The sequence below is a fragment of the Sciurus carolinensis genome, chromosome 7, assembly GCF_902686445.1.
Source record: "Sciurus carolinensis chromosome 7, mSciCar1.2, whole genome shotgun sequence".
In the NCBI taxonomy this organism is placed as follows: domain Eukaryota; kingdom Metazoa; phylum Chordata; class Mammalia; order Rodentia; family Sciuridae; genus Sciurus; species Sciurus carolinensis.
The window spans coordinates 118,575,779-118,584,152 of NC_062219.1; the positions used below are offsets into that span (position 1 = coordinate 118,575,779).

Sequence of the window (8,374 nt, forward strand, 5' to 3'; positions counted from 1 at the left end):
ATCGAGATTTGAGATAAAATGGGCCATCAGCTAAGCTGAGATCTCATTTTTATTATAAACAGATGTGTCAAAATTGTGCAATAACAGCACTTTGTCAGTCCGTGGGTTTAGTCATATGGGGAGGTACCGCAGGGCAGGAGAAAAATCAGAGGACAGGAAGGGAAGACACCTAATTCTAACTGAGTGCCACAATTTAATTATCTTGGTGACTTTAGGCAACTTAATTTCTCTCTTTAGGCTAGTTTTTGCATCTGTGAAATGTAAGGATTAGCTGAAGTGGTCTCCAGGTTTTCCTCTTAATACTAGATTTTCAAGTATTTATTAGCAATTTAGAATGAAAGGGGAGAATTAAAACACAGCAAAATAGAATAAAAGGGAAACCCTGCACAAATAGCCCATGACTTATTTCCAGTTACTTGGGAGGTTAAGGTAGGAGGATCACAAGGTCAGGGCCAGCCTGAGCAACTGAGTGAGAACCTGTCTCAAAATAAAAAATAAAAAGATCTGAGGATGTGGCTCAGTGGTAAAGCACTTGCCTGGCATGCACAAGGACCTGGGTTTAATTCCTAGTATTGCCAAAAAAAAAAAAAAGCAAATTTATGAGATCATTTTTCAGAGGCAGGAAATGGTAATGGGCTCCCTTTTGCTCCTTTGATCTAAAACCACACAAGAACTAACAGGTGATGCTTTTGGCCCCATTCACCTAAGTCTACACCCCAAGGGTGACCATCTAGATCTATGTGACCACCCAGAGCATACGTTTAGGGAAATATTAGTCAGTGTTCCACAAAACCTCCGAAGTGAATCTGAAAATCCTGTATAATAAATTATTCTTGATGGAGAGTCATAATGCTATTAAAGGCCCTGAGACGTCCTATCATAAAGAAACTCACATAAATTAACCCAAGTTTTACTTAATTTATGGAAATGGAACATACTTTAAGGTGTGTGTTTGTATGTGTGTGTCGTTACCTCTCTTGGGAACAAATGGAGTCCAAATACTTCTATTTTCAGGGAATTTGTGAGATCATTTATCAGTTGGCAGTTAAGATAGTTCTAGGGCCTCTGCAAACATGGGAAGATTTAGCCCATTCCTGAGGGAGCCTGTGAGTCTTATGAGTCACTTAGCTTCCCACCCCTCCATTTGGAAGAAAACCTTTAAACGGTGGCAGCCGAGAAACTCCCTTGTTTTACAGGGAGGTTCCTATGTAAGCACAATAAGGTCAGTGGACATCTTATCCCATTCATTTCTGACTCTCAGCTTTATTTTTGCTTTTGGGAACTTGTCTTCTTTCTTTTCCTTTTCTTCCTTCTCCTTTTTTTAATATTTTAAAAATTTTAGGGCTGGGAGATAGCTCAGCTGTTGGGTGCAAGGCCCTGAGTTCGATCCCCAGTACCGCAAAAAAAAAAAAAAAAAAAAAAAAAAAATTAAAATTTTTGGTATTAAGAATTTAACCCAGGGGCACTTTACCACTGAGCTACATCCTCAGTTCCCCCCATCCCTCTTTTTTTTGTGAAACAGGGTCTAAGTTGCTGAGGCTGGCCTTGAATTTGAATTTGCAATCCTCCTGTCTCAGCCTCCCAAGCCCCTGGGATTATAGGTGTACCTCTGCGCCAAGGCTTTTTTCTTTTTGGTTTTGCATTGAGGATTGAACCCAGGGCCACTTTTTTTTTTGGGGGGGGGCAGGGATTAAACCCAGAGGGGCTCAACCACTGAGCCACATCCCAGTCTTTTAATATTTTATTTAGAGACAGGATCTTGCTGAGTTGCTTAGGGCCTCACTAAGTTGCTGAGGCTGACTTTGAACTTGTGATCCTCCTGCCTCAGGCTCTCAAGTTACTGGGATTACAGGCATGCCCTTTTTATTTTTCATTTTGGGATAGGAACTCTCACTAAATTAATTGCCAAGAGTGCATGTGTGTGTGTGTGGGGGGGGGAGGCGCTGGGGATTGAGCCCAGGGCCTTGTGCATGTGAGGCAAGCACTCTTCCAACAGAGCTACATCCCCAGCCTGCCCTCCAACTTTTGATCCTCCTGCCTCAGCCTCTCCAGTAGTGGGGATTACAGGTGTGTGCATGCCACTGTGCCTGGCTGGGAACTTGTTTTAATACAGTATTTGTTCAGAAATTAGAGTTCTCATTCTCTTCTGCATTCGTAAGGCCTTCAGGCTACATATACTTACATACTTCATCACAATACACACACATAGCCATTTGGAAAACATTGATTAATTTTTTAAATTCTTTTTTTTAAAAAAATTTAATTGTTCTATTCAGTAATACATGATAGCAAAATGCATTTTGATTTATCATACACAAATGGGGTACAACTTTTCATTTCTCTGGATGTACACGATATAGTCACACCATTCGTGTAATCATGCATGTACCCAGGGTAATGACGTCTGTCTCATTGCACCATCTTTCCTCCCTGCCCCTTCATTTCCCTCTACACAATTCAACACTCCTCCCTTCTTCACTTACATGCCCCACCTTCTGTTATGTATCTGATAAATGGTTGCTTATCAGAGAAAACATTTGGCCGTTGGGTTTTGGGGATTGGCCTATTTCACTTAGCATGATATTCTCCAACTCCATCCATTCACCTGCAAATGCCAGGTAAATATTAATTAATGGAATATTAATTCCATTGTGTATATATACTACATTTTCTTTATCCAGTCATCTGTTGAAGGGCATCTAGGTTGGTTTCATACTTTCGCTATTTTGAATTGAGTTGCTATGAACATTGATGTGGTGCGTCAATATAGTATGCTGATTTTAATTCCTTTGGGTATAATCTGAGGAGTGGGATACCTGGGTCAAATGGTGGGTACTGTTAGGTCGGGATTTAAGCGGCTGCAAGGGAGGGAGCAGAACAACTAAGGCACCGGGCAGTGTGCCAAAGAGCGACCAATCAAACCCGACAGATAAACCCCACTCACCCTTACGTCCCCCTATCACTCAGCAGGACCCCCGCCTATTCCGGCCTATAAAGACCTTGCGCAGCCGGGGCCACAAGCGATTTTCTCCGGCTCTCCACCCTGTGTTGTACCCTGGTGGGCTGGGAATTTCCACCGAGAGCCAAATTCCAATAAAGCTTGCTTCCGCCATTTTTGTCCACCAGCCCTGGCCCTTGAGCTTACAGGTCCATTCCAAGTTTTCTTAGGAATCTCCATATGGCTTGGAAAACATTAATTAAAAATCTGTATTTCTTAAGATTTCTCAATTATTTTGGTTTCACCATTAAGCATGTAGTTTGAAGAAAATTTTTAAATTTCTAGGGGCTGGAGTTGTGACTCAGTAGTATAACACTTGCCTAGCACTTTGAGGCACTGGTTTCAATCAGCACCACATAAAAGTAAGTAAATAAATAAAGTTATTATGTTTATCTACAACTAGAAAAAAATATTTTAAAAAATTGTTTTAAAGTTCTAAGCTGAGCCAGGCATGGTGGTGCATGCTTGTAATCCCAGTGGTTTGGGAGGCAGAGGCAGGAGGATCAAGAGTTCAAAGCCAGCCTCAGCAAAAGCAAGGAGCTAAAGCAATTCAGTGAGACCCTGTCTCTGAATAAAATACAAAATAGGACTAGGGATGTGGTTCAGTGGTTGAGTCCCCTGAGTTCAATTCCTGGTATCCACCCCCCACCCCCAAAAAAAGTTCTAAACTGACAGAAATATATGATCAAAGCTTATATGAAATACATGATCATGCACTTTGTTGGCATGTTTGTAAGTCTGAAACCAAGAAGTAGTGTGAAAAGCTATTTTTTTTTTTTTTTTTTTTTTTGCATTTAGTGCTTTAAAGAAAGTACTTTGAAGTTTTCAGGTTTGTAATTTAAACATTAGGCTAAAAATGACAAGTCAGACAGTTGTTGCAGGCCCAGCTAATTCTACTGATGCTTCCCAGAAGGACTGGCACTGCAGACAAGTTCTCCCTCCTGGCCAGGCTCGGTTACTGGCAGTTACCATGGAGTAATGGTGTCTCCCCTTCTCCTAAGGCAGTAGGAAAGAAACGGAGATGAGAAGGTCACTGGACGGGGGTACAGGAGATGCCCATTGACTCTCTCATCCACCCTGTAGTTTTTTTTTTTTTTTTTTTTTTTTAAATTGTAGATGAACACAATACATTTGTTTTTTTATTTTTATGTGGTACTGAGGACTGAACCCAGTACCTCCCCCATGCTAGGCAAGCACTCTACCACTGAACCACAACCCCAGCCCAACCCTGTAGGCTTTATTTTTACATTTTGTCTATTCTAGCATAATTCCTGATTGATCGTTTTAATACATTGGGAAAATATTTATTGAAAATTGGGCTGGGGTTGTAACTCAGTGAGTGGTAGAGCGCTTGCCTAGCATGTGTGAGGCACTGGGTTCGATCCTCAGCACCACATAAAAATAAATAAATAAAATAAAGGTATTGTGTCCATCTACAACTAAAAAAAAAAAAAAAAAGCAATGGGCCTTAAAAAAATATATATATATATCAACTATAACTTTCAGTCAACATTTTTTTAAATACCTTTATTTTACGTGGTGCTGAGGATCAAACCCAGTGCCTCACACATGCTAGGCAAGTGCTCAGCCACTGAGCTACAACCCCAGGCCTATAGTTGATATTTAAAGGGAAGACCACAAGATTTAGTAAGGGGGACACTAAGGAGGTGGGAAGGATTATTTAGGAAGATGAATTGTGTGATGGTTAACGTTGTTTTCAACTTGACTAGGCTACAGTACCTGTTCAAACATTAGTCCAGATGTTGTTGTGTTATGAAGATAGATTTTTATTCATTTATTTACTTGCAATACTGGGTATTGAGCCCAGGGGGCTATTCCATTCAGCTATATCCACAGTCCTTTTTATTTTTTTATCTTGAGACAGGGTCTCACTAAGTGGCCCAGGTTGGCCTCTAACTTGGGATCCTCCTGCCTCAGCCTCCTGAGTTGCTGCAACTTCAGGTGTGCACATTTATTTTTTATAATTACTTGATTTAATTTTACACTAGGTGGTGGGCACAAAGCAATCCTCCTTAATAAAGTTGACCATTTGCTTCACTCAGAACATTTTTAATAATGCACATTAAAAATAGTATTCATCTTACAAATTGTTCTGCAATCCAAATATACAATACCTTGGAAAACCACATTTAGAAAACAAAAGCCAATGTAAAAAGACAGATTAAAACGACCAGAACAGTACAGGTTTTATATGGCTCAGATTTTACAGTTTTCTTACTGCATCATCAATGTCAGAAATCTGTTCCTTCAGCTGGCTTCATTGCTCAGGATTTAAAGAAATACCTTTTCTTCCTGGTTTCATTTTACCTCTGGATCCATTCAATACTCTCTCCCTTTAGAATCCCAACACTGACATACCTCAATCCTGATGTGAAGCATGTTGTCACCTCTGCTGCTGCTGCTCTGCTTGGAAGATGACAGTCTTTTGCTTCTTTACAGGTTTTTCTGGAGCGACTTGCTTTTTCCTCTTTAACTATTTCTCAACTTCACTGTCAGAATCACTGCCCGATGAGCTTAAGGAAAACAAGTTCCTTTGATTTAGGCATTGCTCTGGTTGACAGCCTTCTGCTTGCTGACTTGCAACTCCTCTATTTATTTATTTTAAAATACATTTTTAGTTGTAGATGGATACATTTATTTATTTTCATGTGGTGCTGAGGATCAAACCTAGTGCCTCACATGTGCTAGGCTCTGCCACTGAGTTACAACCCCAGCCCCTCTATTTATTTTTGATTGGTTCTTTCTACATAAAGGTGAAACTCCCTTTGGTATCCATTTATATGCATATAACATGATTTTATTAAATTCAATCATATTTCCTCTCTTTTTCCATCCTTCCTCTCTACCTCTCTACTCCACTGATCTTCCCCTATGTATTTATGATAGCCAATCCCCCACTGCCTTCTGTCCTTCTTTTTGATCTAGTTTCCACATTCGAGCCAGGTGCGCTGGCACACACCTGTAATCCTAGGGTTTGGGAGGTGGAGGCAGGATTGCAGGTTTGAAGCCAGCCTCAGCAACTGTAAGTAATCTAGTGAGACTGTGTCTCAAAAAAAAAAAGGGGGGTGGTGCTGGAGACGTGGCTCAGTGGTCAAGCGCCCTTTAGTACAATCCCTGGTACTAAAAAAAAAAAAAAAAAAAAAATTTGACCCTTGATTTTCTGAGTCTGGTTTATTTCTCTTAGCATGATGTTCTCCATTTCCATCCACTTCTGGGCAAATGCTATTATTTCACTCTTATTTAGGGCTGAACAAAATGCCTTTATATAAATATACCACATTTTCCCAATCCATTCATCTATTTTTTAAAATGTTTTTTAGTTCTAGATGGACATAATACCTTTTATTTATTTTTGTGGTGCTGAGGATGGAACCCGGTGCCTCACACATGCTAGGCAAGAGCTCTGTTACTGAGTCACAACCCCGGCCCCCATTCATCTATTGATGGACATCTGGGCTGATTCCATAATTTGGCTACTGTGAATTGTGCTGCTATAAATATTGAAGCATCTGTATTGCTATAGTCATGTTGATTTTAGTTCTTCTGGATAAGTACCAAGGAGTGGGATGGCTAGTTCTATTCCTAGTTTTTGGAGGAATCTCCACACTGCTTTCCAGAGTGGCTGTGCTGATCTGCAGTCCCACCAATGTATGAGTGCACCTTTTCCTCACATCCTTGCCAGTTTTTATTATTGTTTGTGTTCTCAATAACTGCCATTCTGACTGGAGATGAAATCTTAGTGCAGTATAATTTGCATTTCCCTGATTGTGAGAGATGTTGAACATATTTTCATATATTTGTTGGCCATTTGTTCTCTGAGAAGAGAGAACTGTACCTTAAGAGGGCAACGTAAGTCAGTCTTGGTAGAAGATACCTGTAATTCCAGTGACTCAAGAGGCTGAAGCAGGGGGCTGGGGAGATAGCTCAGTCGGTAGAGTGCTTGCCTTGTAAGCACAAGGCCCTGGGTTCGAACCCCAGCACCAAAAAAAAAAAAAAAAAAGAGGCTGAAGCAGGAGGACAAATTTGAGGACAGACTAGCAAAACCCTGTCTCAAGAAAAAAATAGGGCTGGGGAGATAGCTCAGTCGTAGAGTGCTTGCCTTGCATGCAGAAGGCCCTGGGTTCAATCCCTAGCACCGCAAAAAAAATAAATAAATAAAAAACAAAAAGGACTGGATATGTAGCTCAGTGGCTCATTGGTAAATCAAAGTATCCCTGGGTTCAATCCCCAATACCAAAAAAAAAAAAAAAAAAAAAGGAAAGAAAAAAAAAAAAAGCCAGGCCAACAGAAATCTGACTGAGTGTCCAGCTGACTGGCCTACCCTGTGGATTTCAGACTTCAAACTGCAAGTTCAACTCTTGTCTGCTTTTCCAGTCTGCCCTCCATATTTTTAAATATACTTTATATCATCTCTATATAGAAGTCCCCTTTTATCCTCCATTTCACTTTTGGTGGTTTCACTTATCCACAATGACAGTCAGAAAATATTAAATTGAAAATTCCATATTCTGAGGGAAAAAGAACATAGTCACATTTTTTTTTTTTTTTTCAGTGCTGGGGATTGAACCCAGGGCCTTGTGCTTGCAAGGCAAGCACTCTACCAACTAAGCTGTATCCCCAACCCATAGTCACATATTTTTAATATATTATTATAATTATTCAGGCAGGAGGATTACAAATTCAAGGCCATTCTCAGCAATTCAGTGAGGCCCTAAGCAACTTAGTGAGAACCTGTCTCAAAATAAAAAATAAAAAAAGGACTAGGGATATAAACTTAGTAGTAAAGCATCCCTGGGTTCAATCCCCAGTACTTAAATCAAAAATAAAAACAAGCCTCAAAAAGCTAGGCAAGGGGGAAAAAATGAGGCAATTGTTAATTCCAGGAGAAACAAAAAGTGGTACAAGATAGTAAGTTGGTTCCATTATAAAAACTGAACATTGATTTAAGGGGGGTGGCAGTAGTGGAAGAAGTTGTATGGAACTTATGGCGTGAGTTAAATCCTCAACTCCACCAAGGAAATTTAGAAAGATCTAAAATAAAAATTTAAGATACAGCTGTCTAGTATTATTTAGAAACAAGGAGGTAAAAAGCAGAAAAAATAACTAAAAGTGTTGAAAACAGCAGCTTCTGCTGAGTAAATCTGGTGGGAGCCAGTAGGGCAGGAAACTGCTGTTCACCATAAGTTTTGAAGATCACTTGATTTCTTCAAGTCTGTACATGTGTTACTCTGATAAAAATAAAAACTAAATAAAAAAGTTATATGGAACTAATGTGGAAAACCTAGAAAGTGCAGAAAAGTATAAGGAAGAATGTTATGGGCGCAACTTAAGAACAGACCAATCACCACTGAGAAG

The 8,374-nt window shown here is 39.9% G+C and overlaps 1 pseudogene; it reads right to left on the minus strand.

Annotated features, from left to right (window-relative positions):
• Nucleotides 1-5,222: 5,222 nt before the first annotated feature.
• Nucleotides 5,223-5,565, minus strand: LOC124988733 (activated RNA polymerase II transcriptional coactivator p15-like; annotated as a pseudogene).
• Between the last annotated feature and the right edge of the window lie 2,809 nt (nucleotides 5,566-8,374).